We start from the raw sequence: 13,552 nt of genomic DNA, 5'->3' as shown, positions 1-13,552 counted from the left end.
GTCTCGGGCGTAGCGCGCAGTGGCGCAATAGGTCGCGTTAAGCTATCACGCTGCATGCGGCGAAAACGCAAGGCGTCAACCCGCAGATGTCCTCGATGAGTGCACCGGCTGTCTCCCCGTCTCCGCGTGGCCTCGAAGCAGGATTAGTAAGACAACGGCTCGCTCCGTGTTTTTATTCGTTCCAGGTTCGATTAGTAACTATTTGTTCATGGGAGTTTTCTGTTGACACAAACGCTTGCGACAGGACCATTAGGAGGTGAAGGCACAAAGCTTCGCTTAAAAAACTGGAATGCAGCATTCTACTTCGATGCGCTGTGTAGCATGAAATAAGCCAGACATGCTGGGCCGTTTTGAGAAAAAACCTAACTCTTATTGTTTGTGCAACAACAATTTCTGTGATTTAAATAGCAATTTCTCACTAAGTCAATTCAAAAACATGCCGTGAAGATCAACTCTATATTTCAATAACTTCCAATTTAACCCTCTAGTTCTTTCACTAACACTGATGCGGAGAATGTTTTAGACTAAAATTGTCCGAGCAATCTTTTTATGCGATACAGTTTGTGCAGTCAATCTCATTGAATCCTTGGGGACACTCTTCTGCAACATTGCTGTTCCGGGCCACTTCACATTGTTTTGAAAGTTTAGACAGCAGTGAAAACCCACTGATTTCACTGGATCTTCATACAAGTATCGAAAAACGTTGCATCATGGGGGTAGTTGCTTGTGATGAATTCGTTCAGCTTTCTGAGGTACGTGACCCGATCGAAGTTGCCTTTAAGATATTCTTCACAGGATGAAGGGCCCGCGTCGTAGTTGACATCGTAGATCGCCACGGTACATTTAGCCTCCTTGAAAGTGTACGTGGTATTGCACACCTGAAAAAGTATAAGCAAGCATCATTTAGCAGCTGAAGCAGTTTTTTAAAACGCGTCCGCGTTCCCTCGTCTAAAAAATGAGCAGTGGCTGAGCTCGGGTATTCCAGGATATACGTAGCGTGAGGTAAGACTCAGCTGGTTATTCTTAGCTTTCCTGGTTATTTAGGATTAGCTTGATTATCATGCTTACTTCTGCTTCAATGACACACACACGGTATACGCGTTATGTGACACATTTATATTTATCAAGTGGCTCCGGTGCAGCTTCACCAATCGCTCCAGAGCTAAGCCTCTTCCACAGGTGCACGCAGGTTTTTCTGCGACGCACGAGCCATCGGTTCCACATTCGGCAACCCTTCGGATGATCTTCAAGTGGACCGGGCCGCCACTTGCGGAACGCAGGTCCGCGAAGACGCTGGGCGCGTGGGGTGTGTGAAAGACGCTGGGAAGCGAGCAACGTTCTGCGCACCGTGTGACGTCACTGCTCCTCGCACATGCGCAGGACGGCTCTCCAGGACCCACTCGAAACTGCACAACCTCGGCCAGTGTAGCTCACGCTACAACCGAATGAACGGAATTATAAGCATAGCGGGGCAGTCCCATTCGTCTCAATCTTACCGAATGTGAAAACACGAATCGGTGCATATGGGGTATATGAAAAGATCTACAAAAAACTGGCGGACCGATCTCTAGTGGAACAGACGAAAATTATCTGACGCCAAGCTACAGAAATGTGCGTGTAGAAAAAAAAGACGGTGCAGTTTTAGAAAAAGTCGCTGAAAAACTTGTAAACTAACATTTTTACAAAGTGGAAAGAGATTTATACTTCGTGTTTTAAACGCCGAAGCTTCACCTGAGTTCAGAGCATACTGTATTGAATGGCTCCGGCTGAATTTTAACCCTAGGGATCTTCAACGCGTGCCAAAATATCGAAATGTCGGTTTCCGCCTTCACAAGGGCAGCGGCCGCCGCGTCCTCGAATAAAGCTGGCGTCCTTGGGCTGAGCAGTACAACGCCTTAGACACTGAACCACGGCCGCGGGTAAAAACTGGAACAAACCGTTCGCTTAAAAGTTGGTTTCTACAACTGACAGATTCATTTCTTTAAATGCAGAGCATTTCAGTAACTTACGATGTCACCCGCGTTGTCCCGTCGTAGTCCGCACCGTCGTTGTCCACACCTCTCCCCCTACACTATATAAAAGAAAATACTATCCGGCGCCTGGTTTCGATCCCTCGACCCTGCGGGCGGAACGCAATGTACATGGTGCTCTACCCACTGCGCCACAAAGCGAACACAGAATGGGACGCTACGAACGCGTCTTATATCGTTGACTCATTCAAATTACTGCTGACGAGCGCTCTCTCGTCAGCAGCTGCCACAAGTGCAACAACATTAACGTAACGCAAACTACTTAACGTCGTGCGCCCCCGGAAATGCTCTGCATTTGATCATGCCCCTCGCGAGGGGGATGTTTCACTGTGTCGCCCTGCGAACAGTTTGCCACGCTTTCTTATTGCTTTTTATTACACTGGGGATGAAAATGCGTCGCGCAAACGATATGCGCACTGAAAGAGCACGGTCGCTGAGCGAGCGGCGGCCGCGAAGTGGCGCAGGCTGGCGCTGGTAGCTCGAGCGATAGATTGTTATCGCTTCCCAATGCGCAAACAAAGCGGCACTACAAGAAAAGTGGTAACGATGTGATGGAAAATTGCATTAAAAATCTCCATCTGCACCGCTTGCGAGAGCGGCGGTCGAATATTCGCCGGCCGGCTGCTCCCAGTATGCGGCCGCCGCAGCCACTGCCTCGCGCGTCGCGCGCTGTTCTCTTTCCGCGGCAGGGCCTGCATCACGTCCGTGGATACTTTTTTTGTATTTAGCCAGGTATTATGAGTTTCATACACTCCCGCAGCACTGAGCATCGTTTTTACATACCTGGAGGCAAACACTTCCTTGGGAATAGCCAACTCCAGTACTGGTGTTCACATGCACCGAGTGGTCTCCTGTATATTGGTGCATTCACAGGCCATCGCAGCAACATGCGCCTACGGCTTGGGCGAAAAATACCTTGTTTTCTTTTGCTTTTTGGAAAAAGAAAAGCCTCGTCTGTGCCTGCTGCTTAGGAAAGACATGCGTCGTTCCTACAGTCAGCCTCCCACATTATTCCTATTGCATTTCTTTATTCCTCATAACTGTATAACCATTCGACTGCGCATTGGTGTCACGTGAACCGATGGTGGGGTGGTCTTTACCAGCTCAGAGAGATGGACACAGGGAAGCCGTTGACGTGTTTGACATAACACACATTTATTGTACACTTGAAAAATCCTAACGCAAAGCACTCAATAATTAAACTACACACAAACGATAAACACTCACACCTCTAATAACAATCCCAACATACCAGTCAACTCTCTACCCAAAAGGCTCTGCAATAAAGTTCTATGCAATTCGTCCGAATCAACTCATTCTATCACCATCTAGGTGATCTCACTAAACCACAACTTCCTAGTTGTGTCCTATGATTGCGTCCCTATTGGACTGGCCTACCCCGGTCGTCGGCGCTGACGTGTCGCACCCTTGCGTGGCCGCGACTCGGTGGTAGCCGTCGTCTCGCGTCGTCGGTGTCGGCGTTCGATGCGCGCGGTCACTCCTTGGACGGCGTGGGCTCCGCGCGTCCTCACTTCTTTTCTCTGTGGCTACACCCTGGTAGCCGCTCTCACTGGAGGTCCTTGATGCCGGCGTTCAACGCGCGCGGTCATCCCTTCGGCGGCGCGCTTCCTCGCTGGCTACCCCCTGGTAGCCGCTGCCGCTGGAGGTTCCAGGTAGGCTCGGCAGCAGCGCATGGCCTCGACACAAGACGAGCCACGCGCCACAGAACATCATGGCCTCCGGGCTGCTCGGCCGCACTCCATGGGCGCTCCCTGGATTCTCGGCCCATGTTGTCGTCCCCACGCAACTCTAAATAAATGTAGGCCCTGCCGCACCGCCTCATCGGCCGCCTACATAATTGGTGACCCGGACGTCGGCAGTATGGAGCCCCAGTTCGCTTGTCCTCTGCCGCCCTACCGGGCCATCGAGCGACCCCACCCCCGAGCCTGGTTTGTAAAAATGGAAGCGCAGTTCTTCATCCGCGGCATCGACTCACAGACCGAGCGCTACCGCATCACCACTTACCTGCTTCCGGCCGACCTACGCTGTGAGCCGCTAAAACACTGTGCGCGGCCCTATGACACGCTACAGGCCAACGTGATGGCGCGCCTCGGCTCGAGTCCATCCCGCCCCAGTGACTGTGCATCGCCTCCTGCCACTTTTTCCTCGCACGCCGTGACTCACGATGGAATGGGAGCCTCGCTGCCCGGCTTGCAGCCTCCCTCGCGCCCTGAAGACGACTCTCCGACCCAAGCGCGAAGAGGCGTTCTACCACCACCGCGCTTCGCTGAACGTCATTCCACGGGCCACTCCAAGCCGACTGCGCCCAGTCACTCCACTAAAAGTGCTTCCACCACGCCACTCAATACAACGGCCTTGCCACCTCGCCCACCTTTCTACCTCAAGAACCCCGAGGTGTGGCTTATGCAGATGGAATGCTTTTTCGACCTGTACCACGTCACAGCCCAGGAGGACCGTTACTCACTGATGTATGAGCTCCTACCATCAAGCTTGGTCTCCACATTGCCGGAGCCTGGAGCCCAGCCCTACGACGAGCTCAGGGCAGTCCTCCTGACGCGCTACGGTCGGTACCTCAAGCCACCCATGCCAGCCGCCCGGCCTTGCACCAACCCGGTCGGGGGCCTCGTTCCTAGCACCAGCAAGCTGGCGTCGGCGGCACCGCCCCGTGACGAGACTACTACTACGACCACGCTATGCCCAGCGGACGGCAGCTCAGCAGCAACGATGAACGACTGCGCCTCACACGCCAGCAGTCTGCTGCCCACTGTGTCTACGCGGCCTGCCTGCTTTACGCAACCACCGGGCTGGCGCCTGAACTCATCGCCGTTACCACCCTTCGAACAGGAGGTACCCGTGGACTTAAGCGCAATTAATGCACCCACCACGCCGTGTTCATCTTCACAACAGGAGACGCTAGTACAAGACGCTGCTTCACGACGCACGTCGACCGTTTGTGCTGGGGCTGACTCGTCTACGTGCTCGTCTACTACGGTTCCCCTGCCGTCGCCGCATATCATGCACAAGATGGACACTGTTGTACTTGTTCCCAACGTTGAGGAAAGCCCGTCCTCCAAAGGCCTGACCACCATGGCTGAATGGACGCAGAGTCTGGGAGCTAAAAGTCCCGCACGTCCCAAAAATCAGCCCTCTCCTGATTGAAGCAACCCCCCAATTAGTCATTTTCGCCGTGGAGCTTAAACGCCGCCGTCGGCGTCGCAAGCGCCGACCACGAAGGCGGTCATCTGGGCTGGCACGGCAGCATGATCTCCGCGTTAGCCGCCTGTTCCGGCACTGCGAACGTCCGAGGCGAACGCGCTGGATCCGTCGTGTTTTTGGCGTTCACCATCTCCGGTTTTCGGTTACTTCTGCACCACGAAAGTGCCGCGGTCATCAACGGCGTCGTCTTCCGATTACAAGCAAATCATACGCCTCGATGCTGCGCCCGACTGTACCCTCTCCACCTCAACTTCGACAGATCAGGCGTACTGCTACTACACGGGCCCGCTCACGTCGTGGGACGATACCGTTACTGCGCCCGCCCCTCCAGACCCGTCCCATCACCTGCATTAATGTGGACATGCGCGGCGGCCTGACAGCGGACCAGCCGATTTGTGCTGAAGTTCGGCCGCTACTCCACTCCCAGCCCAAGCCACCGGAAGCAACAATCCGCCCCCGAAGCCCCTAAGATTACGACTTGGACTGTAACCGGAAAATCTTACGAAAGTGACCACTTGAATGTACTACATACTTTTGCCTTTGACGTGGGCTGTTTAAGGACCTTGTATAAACATACTTAAGTACACTGCCTCATGTTCGTCACACCCTGTACATAGTTTCCCTAGCTAGTTTGTTGCTCATATTCTTGTTTTCTTTTGTCGCGCTCCGCGCTAGGGGGGAGCCCTGTAGCGGCCACTTCATCATCAACAGCAAGCGCCCACCATCATCATCATTGCTCCGCTGCCTCCATCGTCAGCAGCGCGTGGCCTCGACACAAGACGAGCCGAGCGCCACAGAACATCATGGCCTCCGCGCTGCTCGGCCGCACTCCACGGGCGCTCCCTGGATTCTCTCCCATTTTGTCGTCCCCACGCAACTCTAAATAAATTTAGGCCCTGCCACACCACCTCATCGGCCGCCTACAACTTGTTTTTAGTTCACTCCCGTTCACAGAACCCACACGTAGTGTTCAGACTTGTCTGTAGTCCATTTGTGTCCCGAACACACACACTTGGTTCAAACAACGTTCCGGTTATATCACCAATACATCACTTTCTCTAACACCGAAATACTCAACCTCTTCTCTAAAACATCATAAAAACCAAATACATCAATGTTCTCTTATTCAACAACCATTTTTCTCAATCCACATCAAAAACGTCTTTCCTCCTCCTGCTCCTCAATCGCACTCTTTTATATCTACACTTCATGCGCATACACAACTCTACTCATACAATCTGCTCGATCACATCACCAAATCAAAGCCATCAATTTTCTAATATTCAACATCCCTATTTCTCATTCGGAACTTTGTCACTCACTCAATCATATCTCTTATATACGTCTACACCCACCTTGTCTTTTCGCTATACTACAGCATTAAAGCTCTACCCCAACACACAATCATTCGTCACCGTAATGGGTCCTATTCCTTTCCGAGTCAGCTTTGTGTTTTCCATCAGGTTCACTGACCTATTGCTTCATCTTAACCTTCTTTCGCTTCAACCGTTCAGCACCTTGCACTGCACAGTCGGCCCGGTTATGACAACCGACTTTAGTCCCACCACTTGTGTGCAGGTAGCACGTAGCCTGTCTGAATGGTTTTGCTGGCAAGCAACGCCTTACCATTTCACCTGCCACTCGGCGCTTGCGCGCTGCCACTACTAGTTTGGAAGCTGCTTAGCGCGTCGCGTCCACGTCGTGAGCTACCCTTCTTCCTGTACTCACACTGGGACTTCCAGCTAGCCTGTCTCGTCTTGGCCCATCGTCTGCTCATCTTTCTGGTTCCGGCTGTCAGGTGCGTCACTTTTCTGCTCAGCCTACCTCTGTCAGCAGGGCTACGCTCCCGCACTCTAACCTTCCTAAGCATCAAACTCTTTCCCCTCGTTCGCTTCGGATGCTTTGGAAAAAGTGCGCCGTTTTCCTCGCGCCACTGAGTTTGAGCTACCTTACTCGGTGCTGCCAACTGTCTTTCGCATTGGATTGTCTTGGATTGCCAACTGTCTTTCGAATTGGGGCCCCTGTCCTGAATCCCAGTCACACTGCTCTAATTCTGGCTCTTCATCGGCAGCCCCGAGTTAGGACTGAGGGCACTGTACTAGTTGGTCTGAAATCTCGGCACTCGGCTGCGCCCCAGTGACCGTGTTGCCAATCTCAAGCGCTGAGCTTCCCGCTTCACTGGCTAACAGCTTCGCAGTGGCCTTTTCGAGGATTAAGGTACTCTCACTAGCCATAGGCGTTTTAAAATTACTTCACCCCTCTTGCCGGCCTCCATTCGTTCCCGCGCACGGAGCGGCAGGGGCCTGAGTCTCAACTAATTTTCTTTCGGAAACCATAAAACCGACTGAATCAGCAACGCTACAAGGCGGCAGCAAGCTGCCCTCGCCTCGCGTGTTCTCGGTGCGCCCATCGACAAGCGCCTGGCCTGCGGTTGAGCCACGCCCAGCCAGTACACTGTCTCGCACTTCGAACGCGCATTCCTCCTCAGCGAGCTGTCCACACAAACCATTGTTTTCTTTGTCTTCCTTTTTACTTGCCGCTTCGTGGTTGTCTGCGACCAGCGTTCTTCCTAACTCACGTGCCTCATCGTGTTTTGTCTCGCTTGACTCATCGCGGTCTGCGATCCGCGTGCCTTCGGGCTCACGTGCGGCGCGTTCACCGCTCTCTTGGCGTCTTTTCTCCTGGGGGCTCTGTCGCGAGAGCCCCTTTTCTTTTTCTATTATTTTGCTTTTAGCATCAAAGCTGGGTGCTAGGCGCGTGCCCTGACTTTCACGTGCGGCGGGTTCAACGCTCCCTACCGTATTCGTAGAAACTATTTCCCCGGAACTGCCGCCTCGATTCTTTTAGGTCTACCTTCTTTCGCAGTTCTTCTATCTCTGCATCCAATTTCTCATGCACTTTGCGGCTTTCTTCATCTAACAATTAAAAAAATTGCTTTTTTTTTTCAAACCTCGCGATCGAACTAGCGTCAACAACCTTTCCAAATCCATTCTCGCAGCTGGTAAGACACGTGACTGGGCCCGATGGAAATATCCTTGGTGAGGACAAATCTATCCTGGCAGGCTCGCCAATTATTTGTCACGTGAACCGATGGTGGGGTGGTCTTTACCAGCTCATAGAGAAGGACACAGGGAAGCCGTTGACGTGTATGACATAACACACATTTAATGTACATTTGAAAAATCCCAACGCAAAGCACTCAATAATTAAACTACACACAAACGATAAACACTCACACCTCTACTAACAATCCCAACATACCAGTCAACTCTCAACCCAAAAGGCTCTACAATAAAGTTCTATGCAATTCGTCCGAATCAATTCATTCTATCACCCTCTAGGTGATCTCACTAAACCACAACTTCCTAGTTGTGTCCTATGATTGCGTCCCTATTGGACTGGCCTACCCCGGTCGTCGGCGCTGACGTGTCGCACCCTTGCGTGGCCGCGACTCGGTGGTAGCCGTCGTCTCGCTTCGTCGGTGCCGGCGTTCGATGCGCGCGGTCACTCCTTGGACGGCGTGGGCTCCGCGCGTCCTCACGTCCTTTCTCTGTGGCTACACCCTGGTAGCCGCTCTCGCTGGAGGTCCTTCATGCCGGCGTTCGACGCGCGTGGTCATCCCTTCGGCGGCGTGCTTCCTCGCTGGCTACCCCCTGGTAGCCGCTGCCGCTGGAGGTTCCAGGTAGGCTCCGCCCGAACGTAGCATTTCAGGGCCGTCGAGACGAACGTCGACGGAGCGTGGACGCTGGCCGCTGGTGCCCGACCGATGCCGCTGGGGCCACGAAGACACAAGTTCGTGGTACACCTAGGATGACGGTGCCGATGCGAAGTCGGCCCGCTCCCGCCCAGGCTCGGAAGGCGTGGTCGCTGGCCTGGCCGCGTCCCCCTGGCTCGTTCCGTGAAGCTCACGTGCTCCGGCCGCCTCCTGGTTTCTTCGGTTTCTTGATTCCCCTTCTCTTTGTGCGCCCCGCTTTTATACCCTCTGGGCTCTCCCGCGGCGCACTCCCATTGGCTTCTTGCTTCCTCCCTGTCCTTATATGGCCATCTCACCACTTGTCCCATGCGTGGCCTTCCCTGATTGGCCGACCAGTGTGCTGCCACCTTCGCCCATGATTCCTCGGTGCGTCGGCGCTGGCGCTTGCTGATTGGTGCTCTCCTGGCGCGCGCTTCAAAATTCTCGTTCCTTTGTTCTTTTCTTCTATTGTTCGGGATTTTCATGCATCCCCTATCGGGGGGGGGGGTGCCCTGACACATGACAGTTTGGGAGATTCTTTACTAAACAAGCAACATAGTACATGTCGTAACCGACCAGTGGCTGTTGCCATAAAGACACGCCACAAATCAAAGTCTCACTTGTATTGGGGTTTGTCGCTATTACAATATGTGCGAAGTACTCCATATCATCGACCACCAGCTTACGTCACAGTCCAAAAAATTGTACGATTGAAAAGTAGAATTTACTGCCCTACGTGTACAATATTTATTCTAGGCAATGTGGTTTCTATTCCTTAAAATTCAGTTCTTAAGGGGCGCGCATTATTGGTCCAGAAACGCGTACACCTTGTATGACACCATGTCAGAGTATCTGTTCGCGGCAGTCTATTAAAACACTATGAAAACTTAAACCCGTAATTACCTCGCATAGTTTTCGGAATTCTTTTATGTTATACAAATATTTATTATCATGACACGCAATATTTTTGCTCGTTGTTATGCTCTTGGCACAAAAAAGTCTGAAACATGCCATTGAGGATCCGCGGGCTCTCGGCGCAGACAGCCTCGGCATCCGTACTGGGGCGAGAATTGCCGTACGTTCACGGTAGGAATTTTATTATCAATTTTCAGAGCTGTTTTCGGACAGAGGAGGGAACACTGCTGAAGAAAGTGGACAATTTAGCAATCTTCGTTGTAAGTTGCTCAGATGCTCAGCACAGCGGGAGGGCGGGTGTACTTATCTGCTGAATAAAAAAAGGGTCGCGAATATGGGCAGAAGATATGCTTGGAGTGTTCACCGTGATATTGAACTGCATTGCCTTCAGAATACGATCAGAATACTGCATACTATCCAGAATGCAGTTTTTTGTCACGTTCAAGTACCGTTACGCCGCTCTTCCATCCATCATTTCTTGCTTACAAATATAACTGACCCCATTTAGTCGGGGCTTCCGCCACCAGTTTGGAACCTAAATTTACAGGTTGCGAGTTTGTAGCACAAACCGACGCCGGGCTACGTAAAGTGGAAGCGGAGTGATCTCAAGGTGTTACAGTGTCCCCGGTGAGGTACTTTTATGTGGTTGATGGGGGTCTGTAAATGGACGCGCTGAATATCCAACAACGGGCATACTTTGTGGTACTTTTGGTCTTGCACGGAGGCGCCTTATTTACCTAGGTGGTACCCTAGAGGAGGTGCAGCTTGGGATTGACATCATTAAAGTCTCGTCTCTGGGAATAGCGCTGTAGTTGCGTGTGCAGGTTTACGTGCTGTGTACTGGTTTGAATTATGTAGGAAGTTGTGACAGTTTGCATTCTTCACTCGATTGCACTGCTCTTATCATTTAGGCGTAGAACAACAGGACGATGCTGAAAAGGTGGTAGGTATTTAGACGTCGCAATGTTTATGGTCGCGATTACGACGTCCAACTTCGCCTGTTTGGTCCACCCAAGAACTGAACGAGATGTTTAGAAAAACAGCTCCGCAATGCTGAAAATCTCGCTTAAAAGGAGATGGTCTATCCGGGTAAGAAGCGTTGCTGCAGGGGCAGGAGGCTGGAATATAAACACTAGCGCTGCCCGCAGCAAGTCTTGGGCTGCGTGGGAGTCGGCATATATGGAGCACCGTTGACTTCAAAGGCGGCGGCAAAGTCGGCGGCGCTCGCCTGCGAAACCGAATAGTGCCGCCATGCATAAAATCGGGAAACACGTAATCGCACGATATTCCCGATACGGAGTTTCCTGTAATCTGACGATTACAGCGGCCCAGAATGTCACCGAAAAATCTCCGATGCAAATTATCGTCACCAAAATCTATTATTGCATTGAGAAGACGCCAGTCAACGGATCCTCCTTGAGCATTACTTAAAGTTTCTCACTTACATTTTACAAACTCAGAACTATACCAGAATATTGTTCATGCATTCTCAGACGTTAGGAGAAAGCATGCTTGCACCTGTAGCGTTCGTGTAAAAAGCATAATGTTGGATGTCACCATATTACACGCTTTACAGGTAGACGTTATACGCTGCATCAACGCGTGCAAGGTATGTAATATTCTGTCATTATTTTTATTTGTATGGTTTGGACCACTCACATTTTTACCCTTTCCTCACACCGACCAATTATTGATGGAGAAAGAAATATATTTCTATTGCCACAACAACAAAATAGTAGAATTATCAGGTCACAGAGCATATGCTAAGTCAAAGGGAGAAAACTAGTATTGCTCAAACACCTCTGGGCCATCACGTCTTGATTTTCTGGAACAAGATGCCTCAAAAGCTGTCGGAGCAAGTATTTCAACTCCAACTTCGTGACCTAGCTGAACTTTCTGCACGCGGAATAATCTCGCAGAAACATTACCATACCAAAATAAATGCTGGCACTGTTCAGAGACACCGAAAAATTACAAATTGTCTTCTTGAGAGCTTGTAACAGAAGGTAATCATTACTTGCCCTAAAACTGTAATGGTTACGCTTTAAAAAACGAATCAGGAGAGGTTATTGCCGCAATTCGTGAGAACATATGTAACTCTACTAACATATATAGTTGGTCGTTTTTCTGCTATTGTGTGTTTTGGTTGTTTCATTTATCTGTTTATTTGTTTTTAAAGTATTTCCTGAAGGGGTAGACCACACTTACGTGTGGGTATATGTGTACATCATACGAAGGAAGTGTTAAGTTCTGAAAAATAGCAGTCAGCAGTAACTTCATGCTCACAATGCTTTGAAGACTTGTGTTGTTGTTGAAGAAAAAGCTGTATCCCAGGTTCTTGTCATACGTCTGATGGAATTCATAGTCGTTATAGGAAATTTTTTTGGGGTATTCCGAGTCCTGGTCTTCACACATCTGTAAAGAAGCACGTTGGAAAGAAAGGATCGAGAAGGAATGTTGGCTTCTCTCCTCAATCCATTTTGTAGTTCCGCCTTGGACGTTTTATACGGCCATTTTGAAAAAAAAAGTGGCTCGGACAAGAATGCAGCCAATTCATTTCAAAGGTCTCAGAGTAGTAACAAACATTCATAATGAATTGCTACTCAGTATTGCTCGTAAATAATTATTTTCTTTAAGAGTGCTGACTGTTTGAGGTCACCCAGTATTGATTTTTAAACAACGACGCATTATTGTCACCCTTAGAGGAATTAAATACGTAGGTAGAAGCAAAGAACCCGTTCCAGGGGCTGTCAGCCTTCTTGACGGCTGTCTCCGTTAGCAATGTAGAGAGTGTGTCGGGTGTAGAAATGACAACACAGCATTCTGTATCGCACCAAGGCAATAAAATGTATTGTTGTGTTAACTCTGCGCACAACACAAACGATAGCGTGTGTGAGGCTAGAGTACAATAAATGGAAGGAAGGATAAAAAGTTCAAACTTTCTGTATGTGCTGCGCATACAACAGGTGTATCGTGTACTATTAGGAACTACTGCACCACAAACCAATAGCAAGATTTGTTCTAGCTTGTTCGGAGCACTGGATTGCTGAAGTCGAGGAAAATTACAAGCCGAAGTGCATACACTGCTTAATTTTCCTTCCGATAGTTGGCTCAAAGGCAGACAACGGCGTGTAAACCAGGCTGAATTCTCGGATGGAGGTGGTGTCGGCTTGTTGCGGGGCTAGCTTCCTCCTGAGGCAGCTTCATAATTCACCCCTCCATGTAACCTTCTACGACCTTCAAACCAGACTACCCAGGCAGTTCCTGTGTCTGTGTTTTCCATGCCCCCTTCATGTTAAACATGCAGCGGTCAGTTTGGAACACCGGTGGTCGCACGAGCTGCGGCTGGGTCTTCGATTTATTGTGGTCTGTCAAGCCTATTTTCAGGAAGTACGTACTGCCCCCAACCACAGGGTCACGTCTGGGAGCAGCCGTATAATTAGGCAGCCATCCTTTACTGCCGGCGATCAATCGACGACAACCGATAATCTCCTTTGCCCTGTTGCAGTTTTCTTGTCAGCATGTAATATACAGCGTCCAACAGCCTTGTACATCCCGCCACATAGTCCCGACCACACTACAGTAACAGCCAAGACCGCTTCTTTTAACGTCTATTGCCATTTATATCACATAAAGC

The sequence above is a fragment of the Haemaphysalis longicornis genome, unplaced genomic scaffold (assembly GCF_048455015.1).
Source record: "Haemaphysalis longicornis isolate Haplotype H1 unplaced genomic scaffold, Haemaphysalis longicornis Haplotype H1 scaffold_5, whole genome shotgun sequence".
In the NCBI taxonomy this organism is placed as follows: domain Eukaryota; kingdom Metazoa; phylum Arthropoda; class Arachnida; order Ixodida; family Ixodidae; genus Haemaphysalis; species Haemaphysalis longicornis.
Note: the sequence above shows the minus strand (reverse complement) of the source record.